General features: G+C 42.1%; 3 long non-coding RNA genes across 4 annotated transcripts in view; 1 reads left to right on the top strand and 2 right to left on the bottom strand.

Annotated features, from left to right (window-relative positions):
• Positions 1-16,665, top strand: part of LOC309338073 — a 50,941-nt gene extending 34,276 nt beyond the window's left edge. The window contains exons 1-3 of one of the 2 annotated variants that reach the window (XR_014154669.1): positions 12,186-12,380; positions 13,824-13,940; positions 15,703-16,665. This is a non-coding gene — a long non-coding RNA (uncharacterized lncRNA). Of the gene's footprint in view, positions 1-12,185; positions 12,381-13,823; positions 13,941-15,702 lie in introns of those variants that run through there. The other variant, XR_014154668.1, reaches the window with a different exon arrangement.
• Positions 1-21,415, bottom strand: part of LOC309338031 — a 201,728-nt gene that overhangs the window by 104,623 nt on the left and 75,690 nt on the right. The window lies entirely within an intron of this gene.
• LOC309338311 lies at positions 1,917-4,056 on the bottom strand. The gene is made up of 3 exons (XR_014154861.1): positions 3,872-4,056; positions 3,473-3,592; positions 1,917-2,268 (listed from the first exon to the last, which is right to left on the bottom strand). It is a non-coding gene; the product is annotated as an uncharacterized lncRNA (long non-coding RNA).

Genomic DNA, 21,415 nt, shown 5'->3' with positions numbered 1-21,415 from the left:
GTGGGTTCATTTTCTTTCAAGACACTGTCCACTGGACTCTTTATTTATGCAGTTAATGGGGACAGAATGCTTCTGTACACATGCCAGTAAGGGGATAAAGCAAGCAAGTTGTGCCGTCTTGGCAGGAGGGAATGAAAATCATTGCTCCTCCTTTGAAGAACCTAGAGCTTTACTGTGGCGCACAGAACCCTCCAGATTCCAATATGTCCCCCAGGGTTCCACTCCGGCTCCTTGTTATCTGTGCTTTTCTCTGCCTTCCACATTAAAGTAAATGCCTTCTCCCAGGGCTGAAAGAAGGCAGTTCACTCAAGGTATCATAGACAAAAGCATTTTAAAATGAGAAATGCCTGCAGTGGTAATGCTTGCACCATCAGTAGCACATAAGGGAAGCATGCTGCAGGTGGTGGCAGCACTGTAACTGCTGGGGAGGAGATGGTTTGGGGGAAGGAGGCAGGGAGGTCAAGGAGCTGGTGGTGACGCCTGAGGGTGGTCGTGCGCTTCCAGGCTGCAACAGTAACTGAGCACTCACTACAACCTTGACCCACCATGTCCCAGTCCCAGTGAGTGCCACATGCATGATCCAAAGACCTTTCACTTGTGTTGTAAAAGTGGCATTACTTATAGAATGAGAGAGGGACACCATTCCACTGTCGAACAGCTCTTACCATCAGACGTTTCCCCCCTGATCTTTAGTCAGTCTCCAGTGTGGTGTAGTGGTTAAGAGCGGTAGTCTCGTAATCTGGAGAATCGGGTTCGAGTCTCCGCTCCTCCACATGCAGCTGCTGGGTGACCTTGGGCCAGTCACACTTCTCTGAAGTCTCTCAGCCCCACTCACCTCACAGAGTGTTTGTTGTGGGAGAGGAAGGGAAAGGAGAATGTTAACTGCTTTGAGACTCCTTAAAGGGAGTGAAAGGCGGGATATCAAATCCAAACTCTTCTTCTTCTTCTTCCATTCTTAAAACTTGAAGACATTGGTTTGAAATCCCTAATTTAAGGATTCTGCAGTGCATGGTCGTATGGAGAACTGCAGTGACTTCAAAGAATAGATTATTGCACACCTAGATATGTATAGGTGCAGCCAAAATCTACCTCTGCAGTGCCTTTCTGCTCCACAGTTGCAGGCCTTGTGCATTTGTGAAACACTGGAGAAAACTTGTATTGACCCCATCGTACATAAAATCACATTAATGTGGCCTTTTGTGTTTTATCAATATCCTCATATGCATCTATAGCACAGGGAGGCAGGCAGACAAGGTGGGAAATGAAGTATAGGTTGTGAAAGTTGTGGCAATGCTTGATAGATGACTCAGTTTCACTCCAGAAATCACATCTCCAAAATCTGAAAATAATATGAATGTTTTTGATGCTTTCTTGAATTTTTTTTATTGTTTATATTAATTACATTAGGATCTCATTGTTGATCTGATGATTATAAAGCACTTAAAAGCCACTATGGCATGGACACAGGATAAATAGCTGATAGATTACTAGATCGCTACATAATAGATATAGATGATAGATGATAGATGATGATGATAGATAGATAGATAGATAGATAGATGATAGATAGATAGATAATCATCGTCATCTTGCTTTGCTGTAGCTGTATTTGTGTGTAGCAGTTGATAGATCGCCAGATAATAGAGATAGATATAGATGATAGATGATAGATGATAGACAGATGATAGATAGATAGATGATTGATAGATAGATGATTGATAGATGATAGACAGATGATAGATAGATAGATAGATGATAGATAGATAGATAGATAGATAGATGATAGATAGATGATAGATAGATAGATAGATAGATGATAGATAGATAGATAGAGAGATAGAGAGATAGAGAGATAGATAGATGATAGATAGATAGATAGATAGATAGATAGATAGACAGATAGATAGATAGATAGATAGATAGATAGATAATAGATAGATAGATAGATAATCATCATCATCTTGCTCTGCTGTAGCTGTATTTGTGTGTAGCAGTTGCCTTTAATTTTTTTCAAAGAAAAACCTGTATCAAATAAACAGAAGAAGAGGATATAGAAAAAGGTGACCATAAACAGAAGATCCTATACATGCTTCAATTTGCAGTCATTCTTCAGGTTGTTTTTAGTTCCTGTCTACAGATACTCATTGCAGAAGTCTCCGTCACCACAGCAGATATGTGTAGCCTCAAATCCATCACGACTGGTGCCGGTGTTGCAAACTACAGATTTCTTTGGCTTGCAGCCTAGAACTTTCTTCAGAACTTTCCCATCTATTATGGTGACAGGCAGAATGCAAGTAGAGAGAGAAAAGGAGAAGACATTTATATTTATGCTCTCTGGACACAGAGGCTACTATACCTCACATCTACAGTTTACATCAAATGAAGTCCTCTCCTGAGTCTTCATTCTCCCCACTTGTGAGTGTGGTGAAACTATCAGCCATGCTAATTACAGGATCCAGGTTGTGCCACAGTTGTGAATCAGTTGGCACACTGGCAGGGCTTTTTTCAGCAGTAACACCTCTGGGCCCATAGTACCTCTGACTCATGAGAAGACTGTCCTTGGAGCACAAAGGGGACATTCTTTGTGGGCTCTGAAAAGGGTTTTCTTATGAGCTGGAGGTGCAGCGGGGCTTTGATGAGGCTTTTCAGCTTCCTGGCTAGCAGCTGGTGTGCAGGAAGAAGCCACCCTGAGCATCACTCTGCAAGCCGCTCTGTACCTGTGGCTCGCATGCGCCAGCCAGAGAGGCAAGGCTGCATGCAGGAGGGACAGTTGCGGCTTGCAGAGCTGACATGCAGGGAGGTTTCTTCCCTGCACGTCTGCTCTGCCCCTCCCCTCACAGCCCTGCCTCTCCAGCTCGTACACGTAAGCAGGAGGGACAGGGCTGCGTTCCCAGACTATTTTTGTGGGGAAAGCTGCACTTCACACCAGTATGATGAACAAGAATGCAGAGCAAATGGTTTGCATACGGAAGGTCTCCAGTTAAAATAGATCAGGTAGAGGGTGATCTGAAGGACACTCAGGAGTTGCTCTTAGCTAGTGCCCAATGATCGATCATTGCTCAGTTTTGTGCCTATCCTTGAGTTTAGGCATGGTCAACTTGTTGTAGACTCCAGCTCCCACCAGCCCCAGCCAGCTTGGTCAATTGCAAAGGCCAATGCGAACTGTAGTACAACAAATCTGGAGCTTCACCTTTTCTCCATCTTTGCTTTAGGCCATGGGGGCTCTTCCGGAATGCAGGACGTTAGACATACTTATGGTTTCCACCACAGGAAACAAAATTCCAAAAGGAGAAAGGACTGTAATAATATGGAATTTCTGCAGCAAGAAATATTGATGAAATTTTCATGACCAGCATCGTGTCCCTGATTGCCATGTTAGTATAGCAACATAGGTTTCCTTATAAAGGTACTTCTGTGATATATTATACCACCCTTCATCATTATATGCAATGGGGAAATGTAGAACCCTTACATTTGGTCACTGTGTAGGCATGGCACACTTGTGTTCTAGGGTTTGCTGAGCATGTAACTCCTGTAGGGAGACATGGACTCCCTTCAGATGGGGACTTGCAAAGTCGACATGTCAATGCATCTGCATCAAAAGAGAGAACCCCAAGGTTATCAGAATACCAGTCTTGAAAGTCAGGTGATAATAAATGGGTAATCAATGTATAAGAACACAAGAAGAGCCTGTTAGTTCAGGCCAATGGCCCAGCTGGTCCAGCAGCCTGTTCTCACAGAAGCCCAACAGATCACAAGCAGCATGTGAGCTCAATAGCACTTCAGCCACTGGTGAATCCCCTGCTATTTGGAGACATATTGCCTCTGAGTCCCTCTCAGACTCCAAAATACCAACCTTGAAGGAACTTACCTCCAGGAGGAAGGAAGAGGCTAACACAGATACCAAGGAGCAGCATTTGAACCATGAGGGACATCTTGCCACAGCAGAGCTCTTGGTTACAGAAGAGGCAATGGTGATCTCCACTCACTTCTACTGGGGCGAACAAGCAGCTTCCTTTTATCCATTTGATGATGTGCTTGCCCAGATGCCCTTAAGTGCACTCCGTCCCTATCAGAGACAGAGGGTCCCATGGGCAATGGCTTGCAAAATAACAGTTGCACATTGTAATGATCACATTCTAGTGAGCATGAAGCCATCAACATATGTACAGATCAGGGATTAAGATTGTAGTCACCAGTTACAAAACCAGGAAGCTAGGAAGCATTCAAGCAAATATCTTCAGTAGTCTATACCAGGCACGTCCAACTCCCAAAAGACTGTGATCTACTCCCAGTTTAAAAAAACTGGCAGTGATCTCCCCTTTGTCATTGGAGGGAGGAGGAGCGTGCTTGGGGTGGGTGGGTTGCCCAGAGTTGTTGAGCTTTTTGGGGGGAGGATTGCACAGAGTTTTTTAAGCTTTTCCCTTGTAACTTTTTGAACATGATAGGGATCCCATGATCTACCAGGATCAGCCGGGGATCTACATGTAGGTCAAGATCTACTGGTTGGACATCCCTGGCCTATGCAATTCCACAGAAGGAATCAAAAGCAGCTAGCGAGGCCAACTTTGAAACACCTGTGGTTGTAGAATGGGTTTTCCCTATGTTCAGATCTATGCTATACATTGACAGCACTCTTATACTACTTTGGGTTTGAGAATCCTCGAAACTGTAGCTAGTTAAGAGTGCTGGGAATTTTAGCACTGTGAGGTCAACACCCTTAAGAAACTACAGTTCTTGGGGAAGCCATGGCTGTTTAAGTGGTGTAGGAGTTCTTTAAATGTATGGTGTTGCTGCAAGCTCTGTTAAATGAGAGGAAAACATCGTATTGCTCTTGGGTCTGCCCAATACATCATCTCTGGCTGTCCACAGTCATGAGATGGGCAGCCAACAAGGGTTGTGTTTATCATTGTTTTCAAAGGGAAAATGTCTCTAACTAATATTTATAAAAGTTATCCATCCAGTATTACGATCTCCAAAATTTCATTCCCTTTCAACAAATTTATTTATTTTTTATTGTTTCATTTATGAATTTCTTTTTTTTAAAATAATTTTTATTAATTTTCATAAACAAAAAACACACAAATAAAAACATTCATAGACAACACATGACTTCCCCATGCCTCCCCTTCACTGCACCCCTGTTTCAAAATTTTTTAGCAATCCTTCATTCCATTTCAATATTTAATTTCCCTCAAAATTCTCTTAACTTAAATATTTACAGCTATAATTCTCTATTTCTTAACCCTTAACATTTTATCAGTCTGAGATTTTGCAACAGTTCTTAAGATATAATTTAAATTTTTTCCAGTCCTCTTCCACTGTCTCTCTCCTCTGATCACGGATTCTGCCAGTCATCTCTGCCAGTCCCATAAATTCAGTCACCTTCGTCTGCCATTCTTCCAGAGTAGGTAATTCTTGCATCTTCCAATACTTTGCCAGGAGAATTCTTGCTGCTGTAGTTGCGTACATAAAAAAGGTCCTATCTTTCTTTGGTACCAATTGGCCGACCATGCCCAAGAGAAAAGCCTCCGGTTTCTTTACAAATGTCCACTTAAGGATTTTCTTAATTTCATTATAGATCATTTCCCAGTAGGCTTTAACCCTTGGGCAGGTCCACCAAAGATGATAGAAAGTTCCTTCACATTCGTTACATTTCCAGCATTTATTATTGGGCAAATGGTATATCTTTGCAAACTTGACTGGAGTCATGTACCACCTATAGATCATTTTCATTATGTTTTCTTTTAAGGCACTACATGCCGTAAATTTAAGGCCTGTGGTCCATAACTGTTCCCAGTCAGCGAACATAATATCATGACCTAAGTCTTGTGCCCATTTGATCATAGCTGATTTAACCGTTTCATCCTGTGTATTCCATTTCAGCAACAAATTATACATTTTAGACAAATTCTTAGTATTGGTCTCTAACAGTTCTGTTTCCAATTTTGACCTCTCCTTCTGAAATCCTAGTTTCCTGTCCTGCTTAAAAGTCTCATTTATCTGATAATAATGTAACCAATCTCGAATTTTGGATTTTAATTTCTCAAAGCTCTGTAATTTAACTTTTTCACCGTCATATTCTATAATTTCACTATATTTTGGCCAATTAGAATCCATGTTAAGTTTTTTCACCGCTCTAGCTTCCATTGGTGACAACCATCTGGGTGTTTTATTTTCCAACAAATCCTTATATCGATTCCAAACATTATACAAAGCTTTCCTGACAATATGATTTTTAAAGCCCTTATAGATCTTTGCCTTGTCATACCATAAATATGCATGCCAGCCAAAATTGTTATCATACCCTTCCAAATCTAAGATATCTGTGTCTTCAAGAAGTAGCCATTGTTTCAACCAGCAGAAAGCTGCTGCTTCATAGTAAAGTCTTAAGTCCGGCAGAGCAAAACCCCCCCTATCTTTTGCATCAGTTAAAATCTTAAATTTTATTCTGGGCTTTTTGCCCTGCCAGACAAATTTAGATATATCTTTCTGCCACTTCTTGAAACAATCCATCCTGTCTAGAACTTGCAATGTCTGGAACAAAAACAACAATCTCGGCAATACATTCATCTTAATAACGGCAATTCGGCCTAACAAGGATAATCTCAATCTAGACCATATGTCAAAATCTTTCTTAACTTCCAGCCAACATTTCTCATAATTGTCTTTGAACAAATTCACATTTTTAGATGTTAAATTCACCCCCAGATATTTCACTTTTTTTGTTATTTCCAAACCAGTTTCCCTTTGAAAACTATCTTTTCCCCCCATCGTTAGATTTTTTTCCAGCACCTTTGTCTTCTGTTTATTTAATTTAAAACCAGCCACTTGACCAAATATTTCAATTAGTTCTAAAACTCTTTTTGTACTGGCTTCTGGCTGCTGCAAAGTCAAAACTAGGTCATCTGCAAATGCTCTTAACTTATATTGTTTAGCTCCGAGGTGTATTCCTTCAACCAGCTGGTCCCTTCTAATCATATTCAGCAACACCTCCAGGACCGATATAAACAATAGAGGGGATATTGGGCAACCCTGTCGTGTCCCTTTTTCTATTGGGATCTCGTCCATAACCACAGCATTCACAATTAATTTAGCTTTTTGCTCAGAGTATATTGCACCTATACCGTTTTCAAAATTTTGGCCTACCCCCATCCCATGGAGATTCCTCTTCATAAAGCTCCAAGAAATATTGTCAAAGGCTTTCTCCGCATCCACAAAAATCAAAACTGCTTTTCTATTTATGTCAGTCTCCAATAGTTCCAAAATATCTATAATATTCCTTACATTATCTGACATATGTCTCCCTGGGAGAAAGCCTGTTTGGTCTTTATGAATCTCCTCTAACAACACTTTTTTAAATCTTTTTGCTAAAATGTCTGCAAAAATTTTATAATCCACATTTAAAAGTGATATAGGGCGGTAGTTCTTAACTTGATGTTTCTCAGTTTCTGTCTTCGGTATAAGTGAGATAAATGCTTCTTTCCATGATTCGGGAGCCTTTTTCCCCTCCAAAATTTGGTTACAAACTTCTTTCAATGGTTGTATTAGCCATTCCTTCATTGCTTTATAGTATCTCGCCGTCAGCCCATCTGGTCCTGGTGATTTTCCCAATTGCATATTCTGGATGGCACCCTCAATTTCCTGGTTCGTAATTTTTTCATTTAGACTCCTTTTATTTTTTTCCGAGATCTTTGATAGTCCATATTTTTTAATAAACTCTTCTATCTCTTGTTCATCTTTTGGCCCTTGTGCATACAATTTCTTAAAGAAACTTTGAAAACAATTACTAATTTCATTTGGTTTATTTATAAATTTTCCCTCTACCTCGAGGGATGTCACAGTGTTCAACTTTTGTCTCTTTTTCAATTGACATGACAGCAGTTTCCCACATTTGTCAGCTGATTCAAAAGTTTTTTGCCTCATTTGTTTTATTTTCCATTCTATTTCTTGATTCATCAATTCCATATATTGGGTCTGATAGTACTTTATTTCTCTTAAAATCTCCTGGGATTTAGGTTTTGATCTCAGTTTCTTCTCTCCTTCTTTCATTTGTTTCCAAATTTTTTCTTTCTTCTCATTCTGTTGTTTCCTTTTTATCGAATTTTGTTGGATTAGAAAACCACGCATCACGGCCTTACTTGCATCCCATATTATTCTTCTTTCCACATCTGTTCCTAGATTTATTTCAAAGTAATCTTTCAGAGTCTTTTGGGCCTTTTTATAAATTGCTTCATCTCTAAAAAGGGTGTCATTCATTCTCCATCTGAAGGTTCCAGCTGTTGTCAATTTCATTTCCATCTTTACTGCATTATGGTCGGAGCAAGTTTTCGGGCAGATTTCTCTTTTTTTAACCCTTGGTGCCAGATTGCTAGAAATCCATATTTGGTCAATCCTGGTCCATGTCATTTTTGCTTCAGAGAAAAAGGTCCCCTCTCTTTCCAGAGGGTTCCTTGTTCTCCAAATGTCAATCAAGTCCATTGTGTCAGTCAGTTCAAAGAAAGTCTTTGGTAGTCTCCCATCCTTAGAGATTACTTGTCTTTGAGCCTTATCCATATTTGTGGAGACGACTCCATTCATATCGCCCATCATTATAATTTTATAGTCCATAAAATCCGTTAGCGTCTCATGCAACTTCTTGAAAAACTCAGCCTTCCCCTCATTGGGTGCATAAATTCCTACAATCAAAATTTTTTCTCCTTGAATTTGAATTTCCACTGCCAGAAATCTTCCTTGTTCATCCTTAAAGATCATTTTTGGTTCCAATTTTTCCTTGACATAAATCACCACTCCTCTTTTCTTAACTTTATCTGAGGAAATAAATTCCAGTCCTAATCTCTTATTTGTCAAAAGTTTCCTGTGTATTCTGGCAATATGGGTTTCTTGCAAACATATTATGTCTAAATGTTCTTTCTTTAATATATGAAACACTTGAGTCCTTTTTCGGGGATGGTTAAGACCATTGCAGTTCCAACTCAGAAGTTGCAGAGACATTTTTGTTACTGGGTATCTTTTCCACCGACTGCACCAAGTTCTTGTTCCTGATCGGTCGGTGCTGGGGTCAATCCAAATGATAGGTTTGCAATATCCGGTATTTCTCTCTCACTCACAGTTCCTTTCTGAAAGTCTTCAAAATTTCTCTCCAAAAAATGTTCTTTATCTTGGATTGTTTTTATTTTGATTTTCTTCCCTTTAAAATTAAAGGACAACCCTTGTGGGAACTCCCACCTGAATGGAGTGTTGTTTTGTTTCAATAAATCCACTAAATCTTTGAATTGAGTCCTCGCCTCCAAAAAGTATTTAGGAATATCTTTAAAAATCTGTATTTGAGAATTCTTAATAATCAGAGCCTTCTGGAAATGTAGGTTCAGTATTTTGTCTCTTTCTTCCTTGGATCTCAAAGTGATTAAGCAATCCCTTGGTTTCTTGCCTTGCTTCTTGCCAATCCGGAAAGCTGTAGTTATTACAAATTCATCTTCTTCTCCTTCTAATTCGTCAGTCCAAAATTCTTGAAATTTATCTGTGAGAAATTCCCCGAGGTTGCCCTCTTCCTCTTCTGGTACCAATCTCAATTTCAGATTCTTGCCTTTCCTCTCCAATTCCATAAGAGCCAAAGTTGCATCATGTTCATGTACCTTCTTTGCAATAGGCGCAAATTTTCCCTTGGTTTCCTCGGCAGTGCTCTTAGCGGTCTCAGCTATTTTCCTTGTTTCCGTGCTTTCTTGTATTAAACGATTTATAGACTCTGTATTAGATGATATTGTCGTTGTGTTCAAATCCAATCTTGTTGTCAATTCTGTCAATTTCTTAGAGTTCTCTGTAGATTGCTTAGTGAGTGCTTCTAAAGATTGGTTTATTCTGAGCAGTGCCTGTGTCATAGAATCCATTTATGCTGTTGTTACTTTTTCCTGTGCAGCTGCTGCTCCTGATATGGAGCTTCTTTTCTGAGCCTGCTTTTGAGCCTGCTTTGTTTTGCTTCTTGTTGATATTTCATCCAGTGGCGTGCTCATAACTCAAGGTCGTTCCCACAGGAAGGTTGCAAATGGAAAATCCCAGTTCTTTGCCTCAATACAGCAGTCTCTCTTTTAGTCCTCTAGAGGGGGAAATTGTATCCAGGCAGGAATAACAAAGAAACAGGGAAGCAAGTAGCCATACAATGTCCCAAAGAAATAAAATCCAACCCAAAGTCCTACTTTGTTGCAATTTAAAATCAGACTCTGCCAAGTAAAGTTCCGTTGTTATATTTCAAGTGAAGTCTTACTTTGTATCCACAGTCCTCTCTTTTTGACAGTTCGTTTCTAGGCGCTCACCGCTCAGGCAGCCTGATCAGAGGTATCGGCAGCGGAGAGTTTCCCGTTCACAACTTTCTTCTAGCGGGTTAAATTAAGTCAATTTTTCCTTCCCCCCTACTCCCGCTCAGTGGGGGGAAGACCCTTCCAATGTCAGGTTTAGCAAAGTTCAAAAAGTGTTCCCTTTAAATACAGCTAGCTCTTTTCATTGCTGCGTTAGTCGTGCAGTTCCGGGAGGCTGACTTCCTTAATTTTTGCCTTTCCCGTTTTCAGCCAAATCTTCTTAATTTAAAAGTCCCATTCAATTTGTTTTGCAGTTCTTACTCACGGGTATTGTTGCCAATCGGTAATTTCAGGAAGGAATCGGCGCTCTCCGTCAATGGCGACGCGGCTTCGCTCCGCGAGCTGGGTTGCGATCCTCAGCACCGCGCTCACACCCGATGCCGCTCCGGAGCCTTTAAAAAGACTCCTTTGCAATACCGGGGGGCGCAAAGGTGCCCACCGAATCTCCTTGTTCACAGGCTTCAGCGCCTGTGATTTTAGGGGTCCCCCGCTCGCCGTAGCGGGTCGGACCCGAACTCACGGAGCAGTCCTGCTTCGGAGCTCAAAGCAAGGACCGCCATTAAGACGCTGGCGCCGACCGGAAGGCAGGTCGATCTCTGAAATTTCATTCCCTTTCAACAAATTTATTTATTTTTTATTGTTTCAATTATTAATTTCTTCCCATGAGGCATCCCATGGAGATTTACCATTGCTAATTGCTTCATTTTGCAATGTCAAGAGGGTAGACCAAACAATACACTGCTTGGGACCTCACAGAAGATTCCATTGCCCAATTTGGCATGGTGATTCCTGGGACTAAGGAAGGGGTTTTATTCTATAATTGGAAACCATTTGACTCCACTTTAAATCAAGATGGTGAGCTGAACCTTCCAAAACTGTAAAACAATCTGATACGAAACTACTGTTGGGATAGCGCCAGGGGTCAAAGAATCTTAAAATGTGAGAGTTGGAGGGAACCACATGGATCATCTGGTTCAACCCCCTGCAGTGCAGGAATCACCTGCCCAATTTGGAGTTCACATCCATGATCCTGAGATTAAGAATTCCATGTTCTACCAACTGAGCCAGCAGAGTCAATACGTCTCTCACCATGGGTTATTGCCCCCATGGCAATGTGTCTCCCCACCATACAGGGTTTAAAAAGCCCTTGTTAAATGTAGCCCTGCTTGCAATTAACTTTGGGGACCAGATCCTGGTTGAGAGTTCCCTGGATCAGCCCAGATCAAGGAGGAAAGTCAGATACTGTTTCTTAGGCAGGGGGGAGAGAGATAACATGAATAAATTCACTCCAGATGAAATACCGATATCAACTTGGATGAAGATATCCACTAAGAAGACTAGCTCAAAGTGGAATGTTTTGAGTAGGTGCTAAAAAGACAATAGAGAAGGCACTTGTTAGATATATAATGGGAGGAAGTACCACTATCTTCCATGAAGACTTTGTGAAGATATCTGGCATATTGATTTCTGAAATGTAGGAGCTGTTTCTTGTCTACATTTGGAAAGTGTTGAATGCCATTTTGGATCAAGATGGCAGACTAGACTGTTCCAAACTAGACTAATTTGGACACCTCTGAAGAGGCATTCACCCAATTTGGCATGATGCTCCCCAAGGTAGAAGAAAAGATATTTATTTGGTTGGAGAATCATATCACAAAATTAAAATAAGTGTAAATTTCCAGAGATAGTTCTTTTAAGGTTCACATCTTGTCTTAGAATGTACAAAACAGTGTCATCCTCCCTTCACTTCGGTGTTACAATGTGTGTTCGTTTTCTTTCCAGTCAATGCCCACTGAACTCCCTATGTCCACAGTTAATGGGGACAGAATGCTTCTGTACACATGCCAGTAAAGGGATAAAAGAAGCAGGTTGTCCTGTCTTGTTGGGAGGGAGTGGACATCATTGTGTCTCCTTTGAAGAACCTAGAGTTTTACTGTGGTGCAAAGAACCCTCTTGATTCCAATATGTCCCCCAGGGTTCCGCTCCTGCTCCTTGTTATCTGTTCTTTTCTCTTCCTTCCACACAAAGGTAAGTTCCTTCTCCCAGAGGTAAAAGAAGGCTGTTCACTCAAGGTATCATAGACAAAAGCATTTAAAAAAGAGAAAGGGAACAGTAGTAACTCATTTCAATACATAGGAAAGCATGAGCAAACTTCAGCTGTGGTTCTGAATCGTGATCTTACTTAGGGGGCACGATGAGGCAGGTGTCAGCAGGAGGGTGCTGCAGGTGTAGATGACTTTCAGACTTTGAAAAGCTGGTATCACTGGGTCAAGTTCATCCATTTTGTTGAATTAAACTAAATAGTTATAACAGGATTTTGAAAAAAATATATGTGCAATTAATGTTTAGTGTCTGAATTGTATTGTGCTATTATCTTCCTTGATGGGTTGTTCTGTTCTGAAAGGGAACAGCTCTGACACAGCCTTTGAAAAGCTGGCATCAAGTTTATCCATTTTGTTGAATTAATTAGACTAAATAGTTTTATTGGATATTGTGGGGAAATGTGCAATTAATGGGTAGTGTCATGAATTGTATTGTGCTATGATCTTCCTTGGTGGGTTGTGCTGTTCTGAATGATGCTTTTTAAAGGGATGGGGATATTGCAGATAAGTTTATAGAACCAAGGGGTGGTGGCACAAAACAAGTTTGTGAACCATAGTGCATGCACTGATGGATTTCTGTGCATACTGTCCAGGTGAAAAGTCTGCCTGCAGTAATGCTGAGGAAATGGTTTGAGGCAAAGAAGCTGGGAGGTCCAGAAGCTGGTGGTGACCCCTGAGGGTGGTCATGCACTTCCAAGCTACAACAAACAGCAAATGAGCTCTGACTGGAATCTTGACCCACCATGTCCCAGTGAGTGCCACATGCATGACTTGTGTTGTAGAAGTTGCATTGTTAATGAATCATAGAGTTGGAGGATACCCAAGGATCATCTAGTCCAACCCCTTGCAATGCAGGCATCTCAGCTAAAGCATCCATGACAGATGGCCATCCAACTTCTGCTTAAAAACCTCCAAGCAAAGAGAGTCCACAACTTCCCGAGGGAGACTATTCCACTGTTGAACAGCTCTTACAGTCAGAAAGTTCTTCCTGATGTTTAGTTAGAGTCTCATTTCTTGTAACTTGAAGCCATTGGTTCGAATCCTACTCTCCAGAGCAGGAGAAAATAAGCTTGTTCCTATTTCCATGTGACAGCTCTTAAGACATTTGAAGATGGCTAGCATATCTTATCTCAGTCTAATCTTTTCCAAGCTAAACCTACCAAGTGACTTTACAAGCACATAATCTAATCTTAAAGGGCGTCAAATAGTTAATATTTTGCGTCCATTCAGCCAGCATTATCCTTAATTTAAGGATTCTGCACTGCATGTTCATATGGAAAACTTCAGTGACTTCAAAGAATAGATTATTCATTCATTGTCACTTGAGGTCAAGCTTGGTGGTATAATCAGGATGGTTTGTCTTTCGAAGTTGATACGCTGCAATGTCGGGAAAGCTCCTCCAGTCCATCGGAAGAATTTTTGCCTCCTCGTGCCTGTGAAGCTGATCCTGAAAGGCAAACCTGCCATGCCCTAAAGGTGTACCTTAGTAAGTAATCTAATCTTCCTCTTCTTTGGGCTTAATTATGGAGCAATAATGCCAATGCAAATTTCACTGACATCAAATTCCATGTTTACAGTTCCATCTGCTTCCCACAGTTTGGTACATACAGTATCTTGTTGCAAAGTACAGATGTACCTTGGTTTTTGAACAGCCTAGTTCTTGAATTTGTTGGCTCCCGACGATCGAAACCTGAAAGTGACTGAAAGCTGAATGTCCGACAAGGCTTCTGCAGCTTCTGATTGGCTGCAGGAGCTTCCTGCAGCCAATCAAAAGCCACACTTTGGTTTTCAAATGTTTTGGAAGTCAAAAAGACTTCCGAAACAGATTCCATTCGACTTCCAAGGTATGACTGTTTGTCAAAACATCTGAGTCCAGGAAGGACAGCCATTTGCACACTGATGATTAATGATTTATTACTGTGCCCTTTGCATACTCTGGAACTGGCTCTTCAGGGTTTCAGCAGAGGTCTTTTATAAGACCCACTACTTGATTTTCTCTTTTAATGTGGGGATGCAAGGGAATGAAATGTGGACTTTCTGTATGTGAGTTGTGCAACTGCCAGTGTCATAGCGGTACACCAGGTTGTTCCTCTCCCTCCGCATGGTGGTGCACTCACAGAACAGTGCTGGACTAAAATCCTGTCTTGAATGGAATAGTGCTGGACACCCCAAAATATATATCTTACTATATAATGTTTTGGTAAGAATTGCAGCTAAAGAACAGCAGGTGGAGTGTGGAAACCAGGCAGGCCAGGTTACAGGTTGGCAGAGCAAGCAATTGGGTGGTCCCAAGTGGGCATTCACATGTTCTCCATATTCCTGCTGCCACCCATTTTCCCACTTGCATGTGTGCACAAAAGGACATAGGAGGACATAGGAGCCAACTAAGTGGGGTCCTGGAGTGAGAGCTGGGCCGTAAAGAAGGCTGATCATCGAAGAATTGATACTTTTGAATTATGGTGCTAGAGGAGACTCTTGAGAGTCCCATGGACTGCAAGAAGATCAAACCTATCCATTCTGAAGGAAATCAACCCTGAGTGCTCACTGGAAGGACAGATCGTGAAGCTGAGGCTCCAATACTTTGGGCCAACTCCTGAGAAGAGAAGACTCCCTGGGAAAGACCCTGATGTTGGGAAAGATGGATGGCACAAGGAGAAGGGGACGACAGAGGACAAGATGGTTGGACAGTGTTCTTGAAGCTACGAACATGAGTTTGACCAAACTGCAGGAGGCAGTGGAAGACAGGAGTGCCTGGCATGCTCTGGTCCATGGGGTCACGAAGAGTCGGACACGACAAAACAACAAAACAACAACAACAACAACAACAACGGGTGCCTGGGCACCCACAAATTTAAAATGATCAGCCCCCCCCCCCAGTTTCTTTTTGGTGGTGCACACACTCCCTGTGGCATGTGCAAGTGACATCAGCACATCACGGGGTGTGCTGACGTGTGCACATGTGCACATGCCGCGGTGATGGTGGCACACCCTGGGCACCCAATGTTTCGGGTTCAAGTCGGTGCATCTGCAAACGATGTCGAGAAGGGAAGCCTGGGGTCCAAATGAGTGGGTGGCCTGGCTGAATGAGAGAGAGGCCACGTGAAGGGAGTGGGCACCCAGCCAGGCAGGGTTGGTGAGCAATGCAAGCAGGGATAGCAGCACCTAGTATATATACCTATGAAAATATAAATGGAAATGCTTACTCATTTCCCCCCTCTTTCCATTGATTTTATTCTCTGCCATCACAGATGGTGATCTTCAAATACAAACACTAAGCTGCAGGACAAAGAAAGATGCAAAGTGCGGCACCTCAGAGCCCGCCCCGTTCCCAGACCAGTGGACCGAATTCTTCTGCTGCGAAGACAGTGACTTCTGCAATGACAAATTTCTCACGGCACTGGAAGCAGCTTGAAGATCCTCCACACATCAGCGTGTGGGTGCATTGTTTGTGCCCTTTAGTTTTCCTTTGTCCCATGCTCATATTAGTTAAAGGCATGACTCTGAGTGTGATTATGGCTCTGAGTGCGGAATGCTAAAGCGTTTCCATTAAAATATATATATTCAAAAGTAAGATCTTAAGTGTCGTCCATGGCTACCAAGTTAACACCTTCAAAATGCAGACTCCCTTGGGGGGTGATGAACTCTCCCTCCTTGGAGGTTGGATAGCCATCTGTCATGTATGATATCTTCATTGGAGGGCATTGGACTAGATGCCCTATGGGGTCCCTTCCAACTCTACATTTCTAGGATTCTATGATACACCAGGACCTCAGTCCCATAAGCCAATCAATCTTGGGTTGCCAGAGGGTCTAATTTAGCCTGTGAGGCCATTCTTTCCAAACCATGCCCATCCATCCTTCAGCTGACATCACTGGTGAGATAGGAAGGGCAGGGCTTAATCATGCACTGGCTGTGCACCATGTTCCCAGCAGGAAACAAGACTTCTGCTGCAAAACCATCAGGATTTAATCCCTGCTCCTCAACTGATGAACAAGTCCCTATTCTGAGAATTTGTTTTTGTATAGTAGCAAACAAAAGAATATTGGTTCCTTTAACCAGACTGGCACATCTTTGTCTTATAAAGAGCCATGTTTTTCTGTCCTTCCCACTCAAACTGGTACAGCTCCAAGGGTTCAACCAATCTAGCCTGACTATTACATGTTTTGGATAATTTGTCCCTCTTTTCATCCAATAAATTCAAGAAAGCATGAGCAATCCCTCCTTTCCCTTTCTCATCACAACTCTGTGAGGAAGGTTTGATTATTTTAATGTTATATTTAATGTTATATTTTGTGTTTTAAAATTGTGGTAAGCCACCCTGGGACCTGAGTGAAGGGAGACAAAAATGAATTAATAGTAATAGAAATAGAGTTAATAACTGCAGAGTTGTCATTGTAACTCAAACTAAAAGGTTTATTGACTGATAACGCTCAGTACAGAAGCAATATATTAGGAAGACCGGGAAGAGAAACACGGATCCTTCAAAAGCAAATCAATGTACTGGAAATCTGAACGGTTCAATGTGCATAGTGAAACAAAGTAACAATAATTCATTATTAGAATGTGGATTAAATAAATAAATGAATGATTGATAAAGAAAGTGATTTTGATTCTGCTTAAATATTGCTTTCAACTGCCTTCCATATTTACCATGTTTGTGGGGGTGCTGTGACTATTAACATCTAACTTCTGGTGGCAGTATAAATGCACTTCTGTTCTCAAACATTTACAATGAAACCCAAATATTTGGAAACTGAGGATATTTACCCAGCCCAAATTTCTTCCTCTTATAGCATGTGTCACCATAGCAGGCACCACCATCCTCCTTCCATGGGAAGTAAACCAAACATTTCAAGCTACTAAAACAAGGAGTGTACAGGATGTGTCCCTGTTCTAGAAAGAAATGCTTATCTTATCTTGTCCCACAGTGTAGTTGGAGATTCCGTATTACACTCACGATATTACACTTACAGACAATCTGCTTCTTTTGATCCCATTGAGGGCATGACTCCACAGGCACTTCAAGAGTCATTTTTCCTCTACTAGTTGCATGAAGAGTGAGTCTAATGGGCTATGAAATCTCCTACATATCGGATGTTTCCCTTTTCCTCTCCATGGATTGTCAGTGGTCTGTTGGCATCTTGATGAGTATATCATTACCTGCATAATGAGTAGGCTTTGTTGGCTGAAGAGCTGCAAGTGGATTGTCAATCCACTACAGAGATGATAATACATGGTTTGTGGTCATCCATCTGCCTCGGAAAACATATGGAGTGTGCCTCTGAGGGTGAAGTCAAACTGCTGTGTTGGCAACAGTCAAGTGACCTCCCTGGGATGCAAGCAGTGCATATGGAAGTCCTGGGCTGTCCAGATGACAAGACCCTCCTCTTGGCCTCACTGGTGTGGTCCAAAGGAAAGCAGAGCTATATGTTTGGCACCAGCTTGACTGCAGGAGTTGCCAGAAGGATCTGTACAAGGCGCCATCCAACAGTCTTAGGGACTCCAAATTTGTATAGAGGTTACTCTCTAGGCCTTTTCTTTTCCAGAATATATTCCACAAGGCAGTGGAGGTTTCAGATCAGATCTTTCTTTCTCTTACATGGACTACCTTCCCAAGTCAATGAACCCACCTGCCCCCCACTTCCGTCAACACCATGTGCAGAAACTCCTGACACCATCCAAGATTAAGTTCAGATGGGGCTTTCTTGGTTCTTCCATCACCCTCAGACATTTGAGGAGTGGCAGCCCAGAAAACGGCATTATTTGCGATGTCCTATAAGCTTGGTATTATCAGTTTACCTACAATATTGACTAGACTGCTTCAGTCAGCAGAACTGGAACTGTTACAGGCACCACTTAATAATATCCATTCTGCATTTGTAAGAACTTGATCTTTTTGTGTGGTAACACCTTATACTTTGGAACTCCCTACGTATAAGCTTGGTGGGACGCGGATGGCACTGTGGGTAAAAGCCTCAGCACCTAGGGCTTGCCGATCGAAAGGTCAGTGGTTCGAATCCCCGCGGCGGGGTGCACTCCCACTGCTCGGTCCCAGCGCCTGCCAACCTAGCAGTTCGAAAGCACCCCCGGGTGCAAGTAGATAAATAGGGACCGCTTACTGGCGGGAAGGTAAACAGCGTTTTCGTGTGCTGCGCTGGCTCGCCAGATGCAGCTTTGTCATGCTGGCCACATGACCTGGAAGTGTCTTCGGACAGCGCTGGCCCCCGGCCTCTTGAGTGAGATGGGCGCACAACCCCAGAGTCTGTCAAGACTGGCCCGTACAGGCAGGGGTACCTTTACCTTTATAAGCTTGGTACTATCAGTTTACCTACAATATTGACTAGACTGCTTCAGTCAGCAGAACTGGAACTGTTGTGTGGTAACACCTTATACTTTGGAACTCCCTACGTATTCCATTCAGGCAGATCCCTTCACTGTACTTTTTTTTTACTCCTGCTGAAAACATTTTTGTTTAGACTGGCCTACCCAAATGTTTAGGAAAATGGATGGAGGTTTCAATCTGTTTTTAGTCTTTTGTTTTCACTTTTCAAAAGTCTCAAATTATTGTTGTCAATTTCTCTTATTGCTTTATCCTTTTTGTAAACCTCTTTGATGACTTTATATGATGGAGAGGTGTATGAACTTTATGAAATAAATCCATAAATAAAGTCATTTTCGTTGTAGTAGTAGTAGTAGTAGTAGTAGTAGTAGTAGTAGTAGTAATAATAATAATAATAATAATAGATAGATAGATAGATAGAGACAAAGTCATTACTTTAACTTAAACTAAATGGTTTATTGACAGAAAATGCTTAGTAGAGACAACATTGTAGAAATAAGAGTAGGAAGAGAAGTATAAAGACAGATCCTTCAGAAGCCAATCAATCAACTGAAAATCTGAATGGTTCAATGTGCCTAAAAAAACAAAGTAGCAATAATTTGTGATAGGAAGATTAAATAAAGATTAAATAAACAGAATAAAACTGAATGATTGGCAAATGAAGTGCTTTTTATTTCATTCAAGCAGAGGTTTTAAACCTTTTTGAGTCCATGTAAGTATGTACAAGAAATTTATTTCCTATTGTCTCGTGTTTATCACACCCCATCTCAGGAGTCAACATGCATCTTTTTTCTTTAGCAAACAGGTTCCCATCTATGATTGAAATGGATACAATGAATTGTGTTCTCTATGCTTTGGTCCAGAACTTTTTTTTCAGCTGGACCCCTCTCAGGTAGTTACCATTGCCATTATAAGAGAACGAGGAAGGCATTCATGGTGAGTTCCACTGTCTATCAGCTGATGTCACGGCCGATGCCAGCTGCCGAGCAGGAGGACAGGGTTAAATCCTGTGTTTCCTGTTCAGCACTGTTCCCAGGAGGGAACAGGATCACACAGCCTAGGCAGAAGGATTTAATAAGAGTGGAAATTAAAACAGCAGATCAGGGTCTTAAAAGAGTTTGGGAGCATTTGGGAGTTTTCCACTCCATCCTGCCAACTGCAGTGTGATCAGTCTTAGAAGGGAAGGGAGAACACTTCTCTCCCCCTTCCCTTTTAAAGCCAATCTCACTGTGGTCTCAAAGCGGGGTGGGGGACATGCAAAGACTGGGGAAAGCCTTTGGGAGGCTCTTCTTCCTTCTTTGAGATTGTAGCAAGATCTGACTAAAAAGCGACAGGAGGAAATTTAAGCCCACTGGCCACCAATGGCTTCACACAACAGCAGCAGCCACTGCCTTCCTTCCATTGCTGTTGGTTGGTTGAGGTGGGGGACAAAGCTTTCACCCCAAAGGAGAAAAATAAGCTTCGTCCCACCCTTTCTGCTGCTGCTGCCACCACCACTGAAAGGGAGAGAAGGAAAGCCAGCAGGGTTCCCAGGCTCCTACTGCTGCTGGGCAAATCACCAGGAAGAACTTGTTTTTCTCTCCTCCCACAGCATCAGGAAGTGTTTGGGAACCCTGCAAGGGATTTTGACAGGTGTGTGGGGACACCTGTCCGTCAACTGCATAATGTCATCACATAATTGACAGGCCACGCTAACCTGTCAAATTTGGCCCTAAGGGAGATCTTGATAATGTTTCCCAGCCCTGATCTATTCCATTCCTGGATTTTTGGGGGGTCCACTTTTTGCACAGAATCAGCCAGGATCACCCTGATCAATGTCCCTGGACAGAGAGGGAGATTTGTAGCAATTTGGACCATTTGTAGCAATGTGGATCAATCTGGAACGCAAAACACTCCAGACAGTGTATCTCCAAAGTATTGCAAAACAGCACCACCACATAAGGAGAATGCCAGAGTGGGTGGGGTGGGAGTGGAACTGCACTTTGCAGAATGACAGCACTAGTTTTGTGATCCAAACTCACTTGGTGAGGAGGGGAAGTGAAAACTAGCAGCTCGGTCTCACTAACTCACTCTTTTGTAAGTTCTTTGGATGCTAGAGTTTGGTGGTATTTGGTCTGCTTATTTAGAACCCAGCCTTCTTCATATAACTGTTTTTCAGTCCTTTTCTCTTAAATGGAAACTGAATCAGACTCCAAACCAAATGCATTGGGTGGGGTCTTGCACAGTGTTAGTGGCTATTGCTTCATGTTATTTTTGGGTAGCTTTAAAAGAAGAGGATAGGGATGCAGGTGCTGCTGTGGTCTAAACCTCTGAGCCTAGGGCTTGCCAATTGGAAGGTTGGCGGTTCAAATCCCCATGACGGGGGTGAGCTCCCGTTGCTCGGTCCCAGCTCCTGTCAACCTTGCAGTTCGAAAGCATGCCAATGTAAGTAGATAAATCGGTACTTATCCGGTGGGAAGGTAAATGGCATTTCCGTGCGCTGCTCTGGTTTCACCAGAAGCAGTTTAGTCATGCTGGCCATATGACCCAGAAAAAATGTCTGCGGACAAACATCGGCTCCCTTGGCCAGTAAAGCGAGATGAGCGCCGCAACCCCAGAATCGTTAGAAACCAGACTTAACT

Source organism: Podarcis erhardii, assembly GCF_964252035.2.
Source record: "Podarcis erhardii genome assembly, chromosome: 3".
Lineage (NCBI taxonomy): Eukaryota > Metazoa > Chordata > Lepidosauria > Squamata > Lacertidae > Podarcis > Podarcis erhardii.
Note: the sequence above shows the minus strand (reverse complement) of the source record. Positions and strands in the feature narration are given on the sequence as shown.